At 39.0% G+C, this 20809-nt stretch overlaps 2 protein-coding genes across 3 annotated transcripts in view; both read left to right on the top strand.

Annotated features, from left to right (window-relative positions):
- Positions 1-20809, top strand: part of LOC126927117 (6-phosphofructo-2-kinase/fructose-2,6-bisphosphatase-like) — a 179804-nt gene that overhangs the window by 37506 nt on the left and 121489 nt on the right. The window contains exon 5 of one of the 2 annotated variants that reach the window (XR_007715165.1): positions 15980-16892. The exons of the other annotated variant lie outside the window; for it this stretch is intronic. The gene's annotated coding sequence lies outside the window, so the exon portion shown is untranslated. Of the gene's footprint in view, positions 1-15979; positions 16893-20809 lie in introns of those variants that run through there. 2 annotated transcript variants of the gene reach the window in all.
- LOC126927113 (uncharacterized) overlaps positions 1-20809 on the top strand; it is an 83585-nt gene that overhangs the window by 39499 nt on the left and 23277 nt on the right. The window lies entirely within an intron of this gene.

The following is a 20809-nucleotide window of genomic DNA, read 5'->3' as shown; positions in this document are numbered from 1 at the left end:
TAAACCTTTGCCAATGGTTAGCTTTTCCCCGCCTTTGACTGTATACAGCCATCATCGAGAAAATCTCGAAGTAGTGCGAGTTAAGGGATGAACTGAAATTAAAAGTTTTCAGTGGGATTGAAAATTTGATTAAATCGAAAACAAGGTAAAAAGTTTTCGCTATATCAGGGCTATCATACCGCGAATGGTAGTACAGACGTGCTGCAATTCCGTCTCTCCCTTCGTATACCTTTTTTTTATTGCTGATCTTTAGCATCGTTAGGCTATTTTTTATTGATTGAACTACTCTCTTTGGTGTTCCTGTTTCTTTATCAGTAAAACTTCAGTTTAGTGCTCCCATCCAGTCTTTTCTTCTACCTTTTTTTTCGTATTTTATTCGGTGATATTCTTGATCTATTCTTATTCTTCGAATTTCGTGTCAGTTTTGTTTTTTATTGCTTTGTTTGTTTTTTTTTTTTGATATTTTATTAGAACTTGTTTATTAGAACATGTTTTAGCGTCAATTTCTTTTCTCCGGAGTGTCTCCCTTTTGCTTGATAGAATCTGCATCTCTGATAGCGAAAATCGTTCTACTTTCCAAAGAAGGTCCCGATAGTCTGTTTATTTTACCAATCTTGGATAGACACTGTCTGTGAAAGTAGGTGAAACTACTAAGAATCCCCCGGAAAGTTTCGCAGTGATCAAGTGGTCGACAATTTTGGTGAAAGTAACCACTAAATAACCAGGAAATGGACGTCGTCCACAGAAGGTGATTTGTCAAGGAAATAATTGCAAGTTTACACGGCAGCGTCTACAGAGAGACTGATTAGAGAGACAGATTATTCTCCGCAATCGATGTAGCTAGTGGACACTGTCCAAGAAAACAGTTGGAGCTGGAAGTGCACCCACGAGGCATTGAGCCATGGAAAGATTTTAGTGAGGATGAGCGGTAACTGAAGTTGCTGATCGATGGAGTGAACATTGCCCAGGGCAGAGATTCGAGTAAGGGTTAGTTATTACAAGTTACTAGAGAGAATAGCTTCGGATATTTTAGCTGATTTACAGAGAAAAATCTGACAGATTCGAAATTTGCATTCGATCCCAATAACAAAACTTGGATGAAACTCGAGGGTGCACTTTGTGGGCTTGAAGAACAGTCACATTTATAATTGCACATTCTTGTTAGTCGCGATAACTGGAGTTCAAGGGATGAAACCACCCTCCAGAATACGACACGAGAGGAGAACATTCTATTAACAAAACTTGAGTGCTACTTATTACGTTGGAAGTCAACATACAATTTTCTAAAGTGTACAAAGGTCACAAATTTTATTCATAAATGAATTCGATGGTCCATTCCAAAAGTAAAATAATAATTTTTTATTAGAAAGAATAATGGAACAGTCCGTTCATCGTTCGACCCGCCTGTGTACATTTGAGAAGCAGAGTTTTCCATAAAAATGCGGCAATCGAGGGATGCGCGATCATAGCCAAATAGATTTGAAATTGATATGGAAACGGAAGGTTTCCGTTGCAAATCATGTTAGCTCAATACGTTTATCAGCTGATTGACAAATTCTGTGATCACTATCCGTAGAAATTTTCGCTCGTTCTAATAATCGTCGAAGATATAATTCTAATGTAGTATCATGGGCAAAAGGCCCAAGATATCGGCCGAACCGTATACAAAGTGGCGAGAACCGTGGCGCCGTCGAGTACATCAATGTGTCGTCTGTCCTTTCGAGTGGACAGTTTTGTGGAAAGAGTCTGCGTGACCCTGGCCACGGGGTTTCGGGACACGTGTTCGATGGGACGAGAAAAGACAAAGAGACGCTAAGGGTAGAGTTAGTTGAGACGCTAGCGAGAACGAATGCAAAAGGCGTACAGTATGAGTTGAGAAGCGAGAGCGTGCGAATGCAGATGCCGAAGACGAGAGTTGTAGAGTTGCTAGCGTTGTAGAGAGATCGAGTTGTTAGAGTTATAGAGTTGCGAGAGTGATTTGAGCGGAATAAGACTTTTGTGTTTTAGTTCAAGTTGAACATTTATCGTTCTCTGTCCAATTAATCTCTGTTATTTTCATTTATCTTAATAAATAGTATTAGGAGAATTTTACAAATCTAAATTATCCTAATCCTATCCCTTTTTCCCCGATACTACACTAATTTGATTCCAATCTCGCGAATATTGCAATTTGGGAAGCTAATGAAAGGGTAAAGCCTATAAAAGCGTGTCGCGATATCGACGCGACAGGTGCTTGCCAATTTCAATGGTGTATTTGCTCGGTTTGGTTCTATATGTTCTCTCAATTTCGTTATGACATCGTGCAGAAATCAATTCCTAACGATCACCCTTTATATTCACGCGGAAATTTTAATCGCATCCAAATGTTTTTTCTGCTTTAGAACTAAATTAAGATTATCCACGAACCTTTAAGAACTTTTTCGACTTCTTCGGCAGTTCGCAACTTTCACGAATTACTTTCGTAGGACGCTGAACTTCAACATCAGCACGGTACTTGTCCCTTTCCGTTCGGTTCATTTGCACACGAACTAATGAACGGAAATTTCGATTTGAAAGTTCAAATTCTGTACCTAATTGAAAAAGTTATATTCTGGAGATTGTCACAAAGTGGATAAAGTTTCTCATTAACTTCGTACCTCAAGATATCCGTCGTGATGAGTTTTCGCGTTACCAGAAGGAAGAATGCGAAGTGGAACACTTCTGTAGCTAAAGAGTTAGAGAAATGGTCGCAATAGATTTGTCAAACCCTGATTCTTCTCCTTAGATATAATCAAACCACAAAATCATAGAAAAATTATCGAATTCACGCCATTTATTTTTTTTAATTTTTTACTTGGGAAAGTACTTTGTTATCAAAGATGGCTATAACGTGTCTGAAAGGTATAAGCAAATTGCAGGTCGATTATCGCGAAGATATAGTCAGTTATTTATCTCGTTGATTGCATAACACAATTTTTAAAACATTTGACTGTAACAAGAGACGAAGACAATAGGATGATCAAACGTACAAATGAAATAAACTAATTTGACAGTATTTTTATGTTACTTGGATCGAACTATGCGTAGTATAATAATTTTATTCATAAACTTACATTCAGAAGAAATATATTTTAGTCTATCTCTGTTCACAATGCCTCGCATATGTTTGCTATGTTAAGAAAAAAGTTGTATTATCAAATGATGACACTATGCATTTAAGGATTAATAATTTATACCCAAAAGATTACCTCGTGTACTAAGTGGTTTCGCATGTTCGTCTACTTCCAGGAAGCGGTATTTACATTTTAGAAAACCCTTTAGCCACGCGAACTCTGCCTTAGAGTCCCGCTTTGTGAAGCTCCGCGCGAACATTCCATAAATTATAGACCAAAGAAAACAGCCTGCCTTGAAAAACTACGAAACCAGCGCCATTATGTTTCTATAGTGTATCGTGCATTTACTCGCCTCAAATAGCTTGAATGCATCGTAGTATTTTATCTACGAGCTTATTACCAACGTATTACGAACGTGCATTGAGAATATCTCTTTCATATCAGAAAATTTTCAGCTTTTACACACCAAGGAAACGATCCATCGATGCAATTTCTGTGACACAGAGACGATCGTTAGGGAGAAGTTAAACGATCCCATAGCTCATAAAAGAATATAACAGAGAATATGGTCGATAAATATACGTAAAGTGAATTTCGGATCGGATCTTCCCTGTAATGGTTACCTCTTAACAGTCCCCCATTTCCTTCGACGCGGCGATGTATCGTTCATCTTCTTCGTTAGGACGACGTCTCGCGACACTGTGCGTGGTTCTACAAATCATTATAATTCGACACAACATTTGCGAACTTGCGTGAATATTCCATTCAAAACGCTTTAAAGTTTAATCGAAGCTGAGACATTAATTAAAGTTACACAAGCTGTGGAATATCTCCGCATTGCAAACGTGGAAATAGTATGTTCATCTATCGATACTTAATGCTAGTTCATCCGTAAACACGACATCGACAATACATCAGGAACTTTTTTCTAAAAGAGCACGCTTCAAACTCACAAGTTCCGACTAGTAAATAATTAATGGAACCTAAACCATAGCTTGGACTTTCCGAATACCAATTTCTGGTTATCCCGAAATTAATGGGCCACCATTCGGTTTCCATTGCAATATCATCTGCAGTACAGAACGCTATGAATGTATTGGAGCTTCTATATAGGTATTGGTTTCTACATACATATGTATCTTATTGATTAAAATGTTCCCATACGCTGGTGCGTAAGAACACTCTTGAAGATATTTCATTTGTAGTTTATCTTAATATAGTTATTACCATTATACATACACGTTGCGTCGATACGATTATCTTATTTGAAATTATACATCTTTTTTCGTTAGAAATGTCTTCCCTTCGTATTAAATATAAAAATATTTATTCCAACGCATTGTCCATTGTCTTGTTAAAATGAATAAAAACAGAAACGTAACAATTGTATGAGCAGGAATCAACGTCATTATTTAACTCGTAGAATATACCTGAAATTAATCGATATATTTTAATACCGTTGTTATCACTCGGATTAGCTCGTTCTAAGAAATAAGCTAGCTCGTTCTAAGGTATTTGTCCATTAGTTTCTGGAAAGTGTTCTAATGTTTGTACACAGAGAACCTCCAAAATAAGCACATCTCTCATATTCGACCTAAGTTTTTACTATTCTAAAACAGAATTACAGTGGAGTATGTTAGTATGAATATAATTGGTTTTAGAGCGTGATTCAGGTATTCGTTCCAGATCGGCTAAAAAACGAATTTATCATTCAATACACATAAGACTGAAATACTATCGAGTTAGTTTATTAATTTTTCTGTATCGTATCGTGTATAATATCAAACTGGGCAAATTTCCTATAACAGGTACAGAGAATCCAACACTCGTGAAAACGATAAATCAATATCGTAATATCAGCTGCTTTTATTGTGTACTGATTCTATACATGAAACCAGATTATCGCCTTTAAGAATAAAAGAATAAAATCGCGTTTTTCGCACGACTGGTCGAATTTGAACGTGAATGAATTTGCGTGGCCCATTAGAATAGATCGTTGAAACGTAGTTATACATACATCGTCCATTTTTCGGCCATACTTCATCGGCAATCGGTTTCAGTCCGTTGATCGTGGCACACCATAGAATATGTATATGACAGACGTATTTTTACAACGTTAAATCTGCGCATCGCAATCGCCATTTCGCTCGTCGCGAGTACGACCAGGATTGTCGTTATTATAAAATTACATTTAGTCGCGTCCTGCTGCGTTGTATTTACAACATGACACCTGTTACTCTCTGTCGCAACGAATTCACGGCATTTCAGTCCGAAGCAATTTCGAATAATCACTTTCAGCGACAAGGCGGATAATATTCGCATAACGTCATTAATATCAATTATTGCAAATACTACTGCAACTATGAATGCAATGACAATCCTTTTAATTCCGTGTGCGAGCTATAGTAGTAGGGCGATTTCTAAATGCCTGTCGATATTTGCCAAATTTTGTGTATTTTACTTATGCAAAGAATAGTATAATAATAATAGTATAGTTTATAAAATTGTGTATCGCTTGCATACCGGAACAAGATGATTTTACTAGTGCATTATCGGAGGGAGTTACATTTTTAATAATTATAATATTTCTAATAATCTATGTGATTGGATTATGTCAAACTTGACACATTTCCGTGGCATTCTGTTTTCCGTAAATTTACTTCAACTGATAGAGTCTGACACAAGGTATACTCCTTCTATCACGATCATTTCTCTTTGCGATCGAGAAATTCCAAAACCGTAATTCAATTTCACCCTACCATATTCCGAATGTCGAGGGCATGGTACTGGTGCCATTAACGGGTCTGAAACTAGCAGATTGAATGTTTCGATCGCAAGTATGAGAGTTATTTTTCAATTGCTCTAAGAGAACGTAATACGATAGTTCTCCTTTCATCTGGGATTGTAGACGATTAAAAAAACACTTTGAGGACTACATCTTTAACACGATACTTGTAACAAGATGATGAGGAAAAGTGGGCGACATTTATAGTGTATCATTCAACAGGTCAAAATATGGCGCTAGACGGAATGAAGGCTATGAGAATCGACGGGCATCGTCGACCACGAAGACGCTCGAATTCTCTCACCCGACCCCGCCGCCGTTCGCGTTCGCGAGATAACCCGCGCCAGGACGGAATGTGCTTCTATCATGCGAGGTTTGGCGATCGCGCCAGGAAATGTAACGCCCCTTGTAAGTGGAAGTCGGGAAACGACACCAGCCGTCCGTAAAAGCGGCGAACGACAACGGCTTAGGATCTCGCCGCATCTTTGTTCTGGACCAGAGAACGAAGACTTCATTCTTAGTTGACAGCGGTGCTGATATCAGCGTTTATCCCCGAAGCAGGCTATCCACGGACGTAAAGAAAACACCGTATGAACTATTCGCTGCCAATGGGACGCGCATCGCAACGTACGGCACTTTAGCGATGGAGCTAAACCTGTCCCTACGCAGAGCATTCAGATGGAACTTTACGGTAGCCGACGTGCAAACCCCCATCATCGGCATGGACTTCCTAAGCCATTACGGGTTGCTCGTGGACGCGCGAAACAAAAGCCTCACCGACACGGCAACTCGAATGTCATCGAGGGGATACACCGACACGACAGACGAAGTGTCCGTTAAGACCATTATCGGCGAATCACCATATCACCAACTCCTGGCAGAATTCCCGGACCTCACCCGCCCACCGATTTTTGGAAAAGAGAAGACTCGACACGGCGTGGTACACCACATCGAAACCACGCCTGGCCCGCCGGTCTACAACAAACCCCGCCGTCTCGCACCTGATCGACTTAAACAGGTAAAGGAGGAATTCGAGCTCATGATCGAGCAGGGTGTGATGCGACCATCGAAAAGCCCGTGGGCATCACCTCTGCACGTAGTGCCGAAAAAGGACGGAAACCTGCGACCATGCGGCGACTACCGCGCGTTGAACGCCCGCACCGTACCCGACAGGTACTCACCGCCGCATATCGAAGACTTCGCGCATTATCTGTTTGGTAAGCGAATCTTCTCAAAGATCGATCTCGTCCGCGCGTACCATCAAATTCCGATCGCGCCCGAGGACATCGAAAAAACCGCGATAGCAACACCGTTCGGCCTCTTCGAAGCAACAAACATGATGTTTGGGCTTCGGAACGCCGCGCAAACATGTCAGCGATTCGTCGACGAAATCACACGTGGGCTCGATTTCGTCTACGCGTACATCGATGATTTCCTAATAGCATCGGACGACGAAAGTCAACATCGCGAACATTTGAAAATTCTGTTCGACCGCCTCAATAATTACGGCGTCGTGATAAACCCCACGAAATGCGAATTCGGCGTGCACGAAATTACTTTCCTCGGATACTCGGTAAACTCCGACGGAATTAAACCGCCGCCCGAACGCGTCGAAGCGATTATAAAATTGTCGAAACCCGCGAACGCTAAGCAGCTACGTAGGTACCTCGGTATGATAAACTTCTACCGACGTTTTATACCGGGGGCCGCAAAAACACTCAAGCCGCTCAATGATTTGTTAAAAGGCGCGAAAAAGGGCAACGCGCCCATAGAGTGGTCGGAACAGGCGGATAACAGCTTTCGCGAATCGCAACGCGCTCTCGCGGATGCCACGATGCTGGCGCATCCGATACCAGGTGCGCCTATCAGCCTCTCGGTAGATGCGTCCGACTACGCCGTGGGAGCGGTATTACAACAACACGCGAATAGCGAATGGCAACCGCTAGGGTTCGCTACGAAATCTCTGACCCCCGCGCAGCAAAAATATAGCGCGTACGATCGCGAACTACTCGCAATATACACCGCAATCAAACACTTCCGACACGCTTTAGAAGGCAGAAACTTCGTAGTATATACCGACCACAAACCTCTTACCTACGCGTTCAGACAAAAGTTAGAAAAGTGTTCGCCGCGACAATTCCGATACCTAGACTACATCGGTCAATTCAGCACAGATATACGTTACATAAAGGGGCTAGATAATAACGTAGCCGACGCTCTGTCGCGCATCGAAGCAATAGGGAAGGCCGTGGACCATCAAACTCTCGCCGCCGCGCAAGAAAACGACAACGAACTAAGCGATATCGTCAACTCCGGTACAACCGCGTTACGGTTAAAGAAGATACGCTTTCCCGGTTACGACGCAGAAATATACTGCGACGTATCAGCCGACATTGTAAGACCGTACGTACCGAAATCTTTGCGGCGCGACGTATTCAATTCGCTCCACGGACTTTCCCACCCAGGGATACGTGCCACGCAAAAGTTGGTGACGTCGCGTTTCATTTGGCCGTCCGTAAACAAAGATTGCCGGACTTGGGCACGACAATGTATCCCGTGTCAACGATGCAAAGTCACCAGGCACGTATCCTCACCCGTCGGAACGTTCGAAACAACAGCAGGCCGGTTCGAGCACGTACACATAGACATTATCGCGATGCAATATTCGCAAGGCTACCGATATTGTCTAACGTGCATAGACCGTTTCTCGCGTTGGCCTGAAGCCATCCCCATCGCCGACATGGAAGCGACAACCGTTGCCTCGGCCCTCCTTTCTACATGGATAGCTCGTTTTGGCGTGCCTGCAAAAATAACAACCGACCAAGGACGCCAATTCGAATCAAACTTATTTAACGAACTGTGCCGGTTGCTCGGCATTAAGCATCTACGCACGACAGCCTATCACCCCGCGTCCAACGGGATGGTAGAGCGTTTACATCGGCAATTAAAGGCAGCAATAAAATGTCACAATACGAGCAACTGGGTAGAAATCCTACCAATTGTTTTACTTGGCATAAGAACCGCTATCAAGGAGGACCTGAACGCGACGGCCGCTGAAATGGTTTACGGCACCGGCATACGATTGCCGACAGAATTTTTCGCACCGACAAAGCAACAGCCCAACTCGGAATTCGCGAACCGTTTAAAGGAGCGAATTGAGAAAATCAGGCCTCGTTCGATTACGCGACACGGCGACAAGAAAACTTTCGTGTTCCGCGAGCTCGAAACATCACCATACGTATTCGTACGCCACGACGCGAGCGGTGGCCCGTTACAACCGCCTTACGACGGACCTTACCAGGTTATACAGCGTGGAACAAAGACCTTCACCGTCAAAATAAACAATAAAAACGTAATAGTCTCCATAGATCGTTTGAAACCCGCTTTTATTGTATCCGACGACATTGAACAACAGCAACGAGAAACCAGCGCAGAAACCCTCGTTACGTTTATACCGCGCAAAACCACAACTACGCAAAACGCCGAGCAGGCACAGCAAAGCGAAGATGACTCAGGAGTTCATCACACCACGCGCGCGGGCAGGAGAGTTCGCTTTCCTGATCGCTTTCAGGCGGGTCTGCGATAAGATAATAGGTCATAACTACCTGCGAGATGTAAGAAAAAAAGATAAACGTTGTCACTGGTAAGGGGGTACTGTAGCGGCACTCGACAGCAAACTTCCCAACGGTTTCTGTCCCGTGCCTCGCTACACAAGGACTCTACCTTGCGAACAGATGATTGCCAGATGTCGATACACTCTCTCCGAATATTTACAGCGAGCCTAAGGACCCGCAATAAATCTTAGGATCCATGCAGCTAAGATTCTCTAAAGGAACAGATAGCCTTTGTCTCAATAGTCCCTACACATACCACCCACTACGGAAATCTGCTTTTCCTCACGTACGACGCTCCTCGCTAGCAACTTTCTCTCAAGGGCAGTTGCCATCTCTTTCCAACCACCAACTCACGATTTAGCCAATTGACAGCGACGTCCATTTCCCTCACCCTCTGAACTAACGCTTTTCTCAACGAATCCGATGATTTCGTATCCTTAGACACACCCAAGCACAGTTTTCCTAAGGAGCATCATCGCGACACAAATTCATTCAATTCTGTCGTGAGCCGCGAGACGAGCGAGAGACGCCATTCCGAAGTGACCGTTGGTAGTTGGCCGTAATAGCGAATCCGAACTTCTCGACATCTGGTACAATCGTTCCGACGTGAATCGCACCGCGAAACGTATCCCACCGAGCTCGAACTTGCAACCGCGAACCGATAATTGTATCGCGTGTTCTACGCACGAGTGTATATCACGAACATAAACTAATAAATTGTTATTGTTAACGATACGAGTGATTATTCTAGACCTATCACGCCCATCACCTCACACAAAAAGATTTACAGCTTATTTTTCAATTCATAAACAATTGAATTTTGCGGTAAAAATTTATGAATTACGGCTTTTTCTCTTTATTTTACTCGAACTTTACGTCCCTTGTTCCTGAGAAAATAAACGACGATAGAATTTCCATTGTTACATATTTAATTTCTATTTGACTCAAAATGAGAAACGCGAGATGTGAATAGAATGAAGAGAAAGTTTCATCAGCTGATTCATCGATCTATGCAGCTATCGGTGAATTTAAAATGATTTTCGAATAACTATCCTGGATAAATATTTATTTCGAAAATAATTCGTTAACCAACTATGTATATTAAAAAATAAGCCTCGAATAATATTTTTCTATATAAGCGTTTTTTCATTACCTTCACGTTTGACATGTAATATATAAAATCCTATAAATATCGTCCACAGCTTTAACACCCTGTATATCCTTTTATACCATGGCCAGGGTTGCTTTACGTTTCACTGACTGTTTGAAAACTAAGTTGGACTCTTTTAACGCATGGCACGAAACTCGTCACACGTTGTATTCGCTTCAAACTCGTTCACGAAGTTCAGGCGTAAATCTAGTCTGATTCATGGGACATGGAACATCGCGCTGAAGCTGCAGAGATCTTCGTAAAATTCTACAAACAGGGAATCGAAAGGAATATATTACCAGTCACGAAATCACGAAAGCGTGATGAAATCGTTGGAAATGTTTGTGAAATAACGAGGTTTCAGCGCTTCTGCGACGTGGATAAATTAAACTCAGATGGTGCAATTTCTTTCGAACGCAATCGATTTCGTTCCATTTCTCTTATTTATCAAATCCGTGAAATATCACTTCGACACCACGTTTAACTTCGCCGGTAACGAAGCAAGACAATACGTAGTTTCACAGACGGGAGAATCGTTATGGGGAGCCATAAAGTTTCGAAGAATACGATCGTGCAAGATACGCGACTCAGCTCGTGAAATTTACACATACGTTCATCGATGGTATCGTTACTACGTATAAAACACTGTTTCCTAAGAAGATAAGAAATTCCTTTGGAAATCAAACGATGTAGAACGAGATTTCATTAATTCGTGTGTATCTGCGTTTTACTTCATTAGAAGAGCTAGAACTCCTTTTCAAGTATCGTTAAAGCGATATCGTTAGTATTCGATTAGTATCAGGACATCTATTACACATTCAATTCACGCGGAAATTAAACTGACCAACTCTATCAACTTTCATTGTTCGACTTCTGAAAAATTTTTTCGATAACAGTCGTCTATATTGGTACGAAACTGAAAAAACTTTTAGAAATTGGAATTACGTATTCAGCTTGCCTTCAGAATTATTTGTTCTTTTGAATGCTGCTACTTTACATTATAAACCCTTACATTATGATAGTCAATCTGGAATTATCTTTCCAGCTGTAAATTTTTATATTGAACCATTTCATTTTACCATTAGGTAGTTGAGGACTGATGCTATACATGTCAACAATAGTAACCTTTTTCCATGGAAAATTGACTTTCTAAACAATTTGTAGCTTCTATTATAGTAGCTTCTATTCTAATTACTTTTGTATTGATTTCTCGTCAGAATATGAAGTTTCGAAATAGCATCGACGAGCATTTTCGAGTCGAACAGTTCTCAACAGCGTCACGCAGGCTGATTCTTTACCACACTTGTCTCAACAAAATTTTTTACATAAAAACTCTGTTCTTTACTAGATGTTTATAATATCTGACAAAAAATCTTATTTTTTTTAATTTAGGAAAAGAGACTAGACAAAAACAATAAATAATTATAATATTTGAACTGAACCAGGAAGTAGGGAAAATACTAAGGGATATTTGGTAAACAGACTTTTATTCACATCGAATTCCCTGATATTAAGTTTCTGGAAAACTGCATATTATATATATTTTTAAAATGTTTGTCCCGAATCCTCATTCAAACGCCGCACTGTAGAAGCTGAGAAAGTGGCCTGCAGACGTGCAAACGTAGCCCGCAAGCGTGCGAACGCGGCCAGCAAATTCTGATTTTTGTCCTAAATCCTCATCTAAATGCCGTACCGTGCAGCGTTCGAAGTTCTCGCTGTCGTTGAGTTTATATCAATTTAAAATGGTAGAAAGGTCATATAGCAACGCGATCGATCTGATTAGTTTTTGTTGTGCCGCGGTTCGTTATCGAGCATCCAGATATGGACGCGTGGGTTTTGCATGGGACAAAAGGAACGGCGTATCGGAAAATGAAAAATCACACTATAGCGCAAGGCTTATTCCTTTCCATTTCCAACTAAAATATTTTGAATGATAAATATAAAAGAGACTTATTTATTTATACAACGTTTGAAAATGAAAATAAAATACATAACGCATAGTTACATACATAACGCATAGACGTGGATTTATTCTTTTACAGATGGCTTTGAATTCGAATGTGACGAGCCTGGTCCAGGAGAGTGGGTACATTCCATACATCCATCGCCCGGAAACCTACATAGTACCTGGGATATTTTTAATAATCCTGATAGTGGGTGTATTTGGGAACGGACTGATGATGATTACATTGGGTGCAGATTCGGCTGCAAAAAATACATCCACTATCTACATATTTTCGTTGGCTCTGGGCGATATTTTGGTAAGAAAGTACAATATGTGTATATATTATCTCTAATGTATCATTTAAGACCGACGTTAAAAAAAAGGATCTCTGACGTCGAATAAAATGGAAAAAGATTTCGTGCACGTTTGAGAAACGTTCAGATGGACAAGACGTGTCGAAAGTTTCCTCTCGTAAAATATAAAATGTATTCAAAATTTCATAGCATAAATTTTGTAAAAACATATTTCTACATGAATAATTAACTGGGTAGAATTAAACTAATCTACTATTATTCTTGCAAGCCACAATCAAAAGATTCATCAGCTTACTAACACGGAAGGGATAAATATTTAATTGTACTTCTTGTGGTTATGATTCATACATCTTGAAAAAGCCATCTGCTACCCATTGTATTCCGCGTCTAAATATATATAATAAATCAAAATGAATGTCCAATAAGTTGGAAATAAATTGCGACAAAGCTGGAATGGTAAAAACTAACAATCCATGAATATTCCGAATATAGATGAGAAAAATCTTTCCTTCCTTCGTCGGGATCCTTTTTTTTACATTTCGATTTCCCGTCAATCGGAAAATGTTGCTAGGACCCCATGTCATTTGTATCCCGGCAATATATCGAATTTATTCAGACTGTCGGATCGCGCGTATAAATCTGTCGCGAGCGAACATCAGAACATCCGGTACTTTCTCCGTCATCGATTTCGCGTAGAATGTAAGTAGGTACGATAACGCACGAAAGCATCTGAGGGCCCATCGTAGAAAATTTGTCTGGATATATATTATGACAGTTTTATTGTCTTTACCGACTGTCGTGGTTATATTGATAAAATGTATTATATCGTACAAATACGCAGACATTACTCTTTATTATCACATATAATATAGAAGAATTTAAGTCTCCTAGAAATGTATAATTATTCTTGTATAATACAATATATTTTTATATGATATAGCGATTTCTGTGAATTGTATGCTTGAAATAAATATCTTGTAACTTCTATACATGTTTTTTAGTTTGTTACATATATTATCAATATGATCATAATGGTCTAGTAACGAAATTTCAAAATTTTTTCTATCACACACGTAATACGTTCATAAAAATCTCTAGTGTATTTTCGAGCTATCGCGGGGAGACGCGGTCGTTAGAATACGCGTCAACGGGAGTCGTAAATTCCCGTTACGATTAGAATGATCGACACCACGAATAGTTCGATCCCCGTATTTCGATTAAGATAATAGGGGTGATTCAGGTATGATAACACTGTGGCTCACAGAGTTAAAATATATATTTCCAACACTTAGTATACACGATTGAGTAGATATAAACACTTAATAACTTATCACGCTGCGATCATATAGATATGAAAGTAGCACGGTATGAGACTTAATGTTAGAAGTTAGGCGTTAGATCTTTGACAGTGGTAGGAAATTCTGAGAGATATAGGAACGGTGAGAGTTATGCAGGAACTCTAGTCACCGTGAGAGACGATGGAAAACACTGAAGCTTATTCTAATGTGAATACGGAGGAAAGCTTGGTATGGGTGTGCCCTTTGAACGAAGAACGCGGATTCGTTGCTTACATTTTTAGTTAGTAAAGTGAGGGCAATAATCCGCGATGTCGATTGGTTGGGACCAATGTTAGGAAGGAAGAGAGGAGGAAGAAACCTCCTACCAACTTGGGTCCTAGGCGACATTGTTTACAGGGAAACTCAGATTTTTCGTTAGGTATATCTCCGCTTTCTTCGTAATTCTTAAGAGCACATAATAAACCCAAGGACCTTTCTAAAAACCGGCCGAAAACTCTTCTGGAATTAGAAAGTCTTTTCTGGCAAACAGATGTGCTTAGGCCATGTGTGCGAACAATGCAGCTAGAATTGCAACTTTATAGTGGGTCCTTGGGCCTATGGAGTGTTAGAAGGACGGCAGGTAGACCGCTGGTTGGCAAGCCGCGCGGGATGGCGTGCAGATGTGTTGCGCGACAGAACATCTAGAAATATTCAAATATTTTCATAAATAATTTCTAAAAGAAGCACATGCTATATGAGACCTTGAATCAGACGTTAAAATTCCGTTGTTCTGGACACGTAATCGTGGACCAATAGCGAGTTCGATTATAAACGCGCTTATTTTCGTGGATATCGAGCTTACTTTATGATATATGTAGCTATACATCTTGATCCATGGACAATTTATAGCCGGACGGAGAATAATCAAAGATTAATGCGATCCATACGATATCATCTGTGAAAATCATAAATAAATATTTTCTCGATTATAGTGTTCGAACGATCATGCTTAAACAAAAAGAAAATGTGTATTTCACGATTAACACTGAGAAAAAAGTGCAACACCATAATTGAGTGTTCGATCATACGACGAAATTTGTACATCCCGCATGAAATTGCAGAAAATTCGCTTAATCTACATTTTTTATTATAATATTCAATACAAAACGTTCCTGTTAATATCCCCCTTTTATCTCGAAATTCATCAGAGACGTCCGTATTACAGACGAAATTTAGCGAGTTAATGAGGGAATCTTTTTTTCGCAAATTGAGTGAACGTTACACAGTATGATAAAAGGACGTGGGATGTGAATTCATCACGAATAATTTTAATAGATTTTTCTGTATCATAATCGCGGATTGTTTTTATTTTAATTTTCTCGATAACAATGAATCCTGATAAATGTTTTCCTAATAATTTTACTATATGCTCGATGCCGTACAAATATAATATCAAGTATTGTTTATTTTATCGCTCTCACCTATCGAAATGTCGAAGGCGTCGTTTTCAACGAAACAGATTTTCAAACGTTTCCCATATATTCGTAGAATTCAATCAAATTTCGCAAAATTACAGAAAAATATTCAAATAAAATTTCGATAAAGGGTTTTCAACGAAACAGATTTTAAAACGTTTCCCATATATTCGTAGAATTCAATTAAATTTCGCAAAAGTACAGAAAAATATTCGAATAAAATTTCGATAAAGGGTAGATTGAATAACACGAGTACAATTGACCGTGGAAATACAATACAATAAAATACACGTGTATATTTTTAATTTTAATTTTCGGTTATTTCAGGTGATCCTAACGAGTGTACCACTCACGTCTGTTATATTCACATTCGATTCATGGCCGTGGGGACAGACAGTTTGCAAATTATCGGAGTGCGTCAAGGATATTTCAGTCGGTGTCTCAGTTTTCACTCTGACCGCGTTATCAGCCGAGAGGTAAGTTGTCAAACCCAGTTACGGTTGAGGAAATTGTTGTCTCAGGGATAGGCTGGTCGTCCTAACTTTAGTGAAGTTCCGCCCCATTAATGGACCAATCGACTCTTTAATCAGTAATCGAAATGAAATCTCAAACGTCCAATTTCCTTTTCGCTATTAAGAAAATCAATTAATTTACATTAATAAGAAAGTTCAACGTTAAAATAAAGTATAACTGAAGAATTCATTTAATCAGACATCATTTAATCTTAACCCTGCAATACTGCATTTATAAACAATCCAATTAACGCTATATTGAAAATTACATATCATTTTATTAACACAACGCTTATTTCCAACAAACGATACGTTGCTAAATAATTTTGATTTCTTCCATGTCAAATAATTATCAGGATCTATCTGCATATTTGAATTAGTATCGTTAGTGACGTTTAATAAAACAGAAGGCGTTAAACACCCTTGTCCAATAGTAATAAATTTAGTAATAAAGCAAATAAAATAAAATAATAAATAAATTGTAAAACAGAAATCTATATATAATCTAAGATTTCTATCTTGCCAACATATTAATATTACAGTTGGTACATTTGTTGCACGATACAGCTCGGAACGTATAAATAACAACCATTTCTCAACAGTAATAAATACACGCACAACAGCCATCTGTAAATGAAACATTTAAGTGGGGTATAAATTACTCCGTTCTATAGTATTTCAGGGTTAAGGTTTCAATAAAAATTGATTTACAAATAAAAGAAAGATATGCTCGTGTTGCATCGTAGGTACTACGCGGTCGTAAATCCTCTTCGGCGCCATGTAGCCGGGATGAAAGCAGTACCATTGGCGCTACTAATAGCTTGCCTTATTTGGGTGCTGGCGATTGTTTTGTCGATGCCTGCTGCTCTCTTCTCTGACGTGATGGACGTCGACATAACAACTAACTCCAGCATCCACATCTGTAACCCTTTCCCCGTGGAATTGGGTGAGTATCTCACACGCTGAAATATTGGACATTTCTCCGTGTTTTCATTTCACACCCACGAAGTCGTATTAATTTATTTCTCGTTCTGAAACGCAGGGGCAAGCTATAGGAGAGGGGTGGTGCTGTTCAAGTTCCTGGCCTATTACATCATTCCCCTATTCATCATATCAGCATTTTATTTTCAAATTGCACGACACCTTCAACTGTCCACCAGGAACATGCCCTGCGAATTATCTGCAATGCAGCGGCTGGAGCAAATTCGATCACGCAGAAAGGTAGAGTGAATCGATATTATTATGAAATTATACAATTTTCAAGTAAATCTAATTTTGACACAAAAGTTCTATATTTGGTATACAAATATTTGGTATACAGGTATACCAGTGAAAAGGTGTAGAACAGAGAAATTGAAATTGCTACCTGTATGATATTTTTATGAAATTACGCTGCTTATATATGCAGTCAGCTTGGAAATAAATTTAAATTGTAATAAATTGTTACTTAGACTGTGATGTAAATTGAGTTACAGCTATAAATTATTTACTTTGAAAAAATTTCACGCTCATCATGTACCCGAGTAACAAGGTGCAAGAAGAAGCGGAATTAATTTAGCGCAAATCTCGAGTCGATGGTGCAATTGTTATAAACTATACTTTACTTACGCAATCTTCGATACGATCAATAATAAGATTATGTAATACGACCTTAAGCCAATATACGGTTAAGCATCGATGAAACAAGTCTAGTCCAACAACTAGAAGAAGGCGTTCCATAACTTCCGGGATAGAATGCTAATTATAAATCATTATAGATCGGGATATTCTCTGGCAATATCTTTAGCATGTAATCCAATTTCACTTTCCGTATTGTATTTGAATGAAAAGTGACGGTCGATCATCTTAAAGTACATCGACGTATCAATGACCAATGAAGTTTCTTCAACGAGCCAACTCTACGTCTTCCTCGTTTCTGTTGTATATAAAACAATAATTTATTTGAAAACTTCGTACACAATTTAAGATGAATATCGTTCGCATATTTGATCAAGTCTTTCGACCAATTATTATTTCAATCGAAATGTATTCCTTTTTATGCAACGTGAGTACAATGGCTTGATCTAATACACCAAGTCAGTGTATTAAAATACTCGATAACAGAAAGTCTTTGTTGTCTGATTTAAAAATCACTTCACAGGCGGCTCGATATTCTGATTCACTTCGACTAATTCGATAGAAGGTGGCATCGAAGCGTGTCTAGCGAAGATACGACAGAACCTTCAATAACCACGGTTCTTACTTCTACTTTTCCAATGTTTTCATCCGTCAAATGCATTCAACCGTTCTCTATTCCATTTTGATAACAAAGAGCCATTTCGTAGTAGTAATAACGGTAGCTATGTTTCGTGAAAATAGAGTTTCGAGATTAATACAATTTCATGGAACAATTCGGACAAATAATATAATCGATTGGCCTATAAATACAGCGATGACAAATCACCTCTAGATAACGGCTGAGAATTACGCCTGGACGAGAGATTCGATTTAACTACTATCCGCTGGCAATCCATACCAAGACACGCTGTATGCGAATCAAAATGATCCATTCGCTCGAACGACTACGAGTTATCGCCTCTTTATTTTTCGTAGATGCTAGAACGCCTGCACTCTTCCCAGATTTGTTCCTCGGCTGTGAAAAGACTATTTCTCTTGGCGACGTTTTCTTCCAGCTAATCTCCATTTATCTTTCTGATAAAAAAGACTTCTGCGAAAGAAGTTAAATATCGAACTTGAGAATTTATTTAACGTAATATTTCAAAAGTTGAGGCAAAGGCGTATTATCTAACGACAACGGTGTCGAGACGTTGAAAGCATATTTACAGGATCAATTGAGCGATGACTAAATCTGCTAAGGTCGCGGTCGATCTGAGGCAGATACCTGCGAAATCTTATTATAGATATTGTAGTATCGGGAAAAAGGGATAGGATTAGGATAATTTAGATTTGTAAAATTCTCCTAATACTATTTATTTAAGATAAGTAAAAATAACAGAGATTAATTGGACAGAGAACGATAAATGTTCAACTTGAACTAAAACACAAAAGCATTCTATCCCGGAAGTTATGGAACGCCTTCTTCTAGTTGTTGGACTAGACTTGTTTCATCGATGCTTAACCGTATATTGGCTTAAGGTCGTATTACATAATCTTATTATTGATCGTATCGAAGATTGCGTAAGTAAAGTATAGTTTATAACAATTGCACCATCGACTCGAGATTTGCGCTAAATTAATTCCGCTTCTTCTTGCACCTTGTTACTCGGGTACATGATGAGCGTGAAATTTTTTCAAAGTAAATAATTTATAGCTATAACTCAATTTACATCACAGTCTAAGTAACAATTTATTACAATTTAAATTTATTTCCAAGCTGACTGCATATATAAGCAGTGTAATTTCATAAAAATATCATACAGGTAGCAATTTCAATTTCTCTGTTCTACACCTTTTCACTGGTATACCTGTATACCAAATATTTGTATACCAAATATAGAACTTTTGTGTCAAAATTAGATTTACTTGAAAATTGTATAATTTCATAATAATATCGATTCACTCAACCTTTCTGCGTGATCGAATTTGCTCCAGCCGCTGCATTGCAGATAATTCGCAGGGCATGTTCCTGGTGGACAGTTGAAGGTGTCGTGCAATTTGAAAATAAAATGCTGATATGATGAATAGGGGAATGATGTAATAGGCCAGGAACTTGAACAGCACCACCCCTCTCCTATAGCTTGCCCCTGCGTTTCAGAACGAGAAATAAATTAATACGACTTCGTGGGTGTGAAATGAAAACACGGAGAAATGTCCAATATTTCAGCGTGTGAGATACTCGCCTAATTCCACGGGGAAAGGGTTACAGATGTGGATGCTGGAGTTAGTTGTTATGTCGACGTTCATCACGTGAGAGAAAAGAGCAGCAGGCATCGACAGAACAATCGCCAGCACCCAAATAAGGCAGGCTGTTAGTATCGCTAATGGTATTGCTTTCATTCCGGCTACATGGCGGCGAATAGGATTTACGACCGCGTAGTACCTACGATGCAACACGAGCATATCTTTCTTTTATTCGTAAATCAATTTTTATTGAAACCTTAACCCTGAAATACTATAGAACGGAGTAATTTATACCCCACTTAAATGTTTCATTTACAGAGTGATTTGAGTGGAATAAGACTTTTGTGTTTTAGTTCAAGTTGAACATTTATCGTTCTCTGTCCAATTAATCTCTGTTATTTTTATTTATCTTAAATAAATAGTATTAGGAGAATTTTACAAATCTAAATTATCCTAATCCTGTCCTTTTTTCCGATACTACAATAATGAAACAAACAAATATCTTGTGATGTAGTTATGATATTAGCAAACAATTTTTTAAATATTGTTTTTGTAATGTAAAGAAGGCAGAACCGTACAAAGTATAGAATCAAAACATAATGGACGTAGAAATCGATATTTTTACTGATTTTGATTTTTTGTTACTATCATAGAAAATAATAATTCTTTAAAATTGGTTTACAAACCGGAATCGATATGTAACAGTTTTCGTGCCTCGTTCTGCCTTTTTACGTTTTTACAGTTAATTCAACCAGACACAAAGTTAACACCTAGAACTTTTCGTCAGGTGAGTCCAGCAGCGAGG

Source organism: Bombus affinis, unplaced genomic scaffold (genome assembly GCF_024516045.1).
Source record: "Bombus affinis isolate iyBomAffi1 unplaced genomic scaffold, iyBomAffi1.2 ctg00000075.1, whole genome shotgun sequence".
NCBI lineage: Eukaryota > Metazoa > Arthropoda > Insecta > Hymenoptera > Apidae > Bombus > Bombus affinis.
This window is presented reverse-complemented; position numbering and strand designations above follow the sequence as displayed.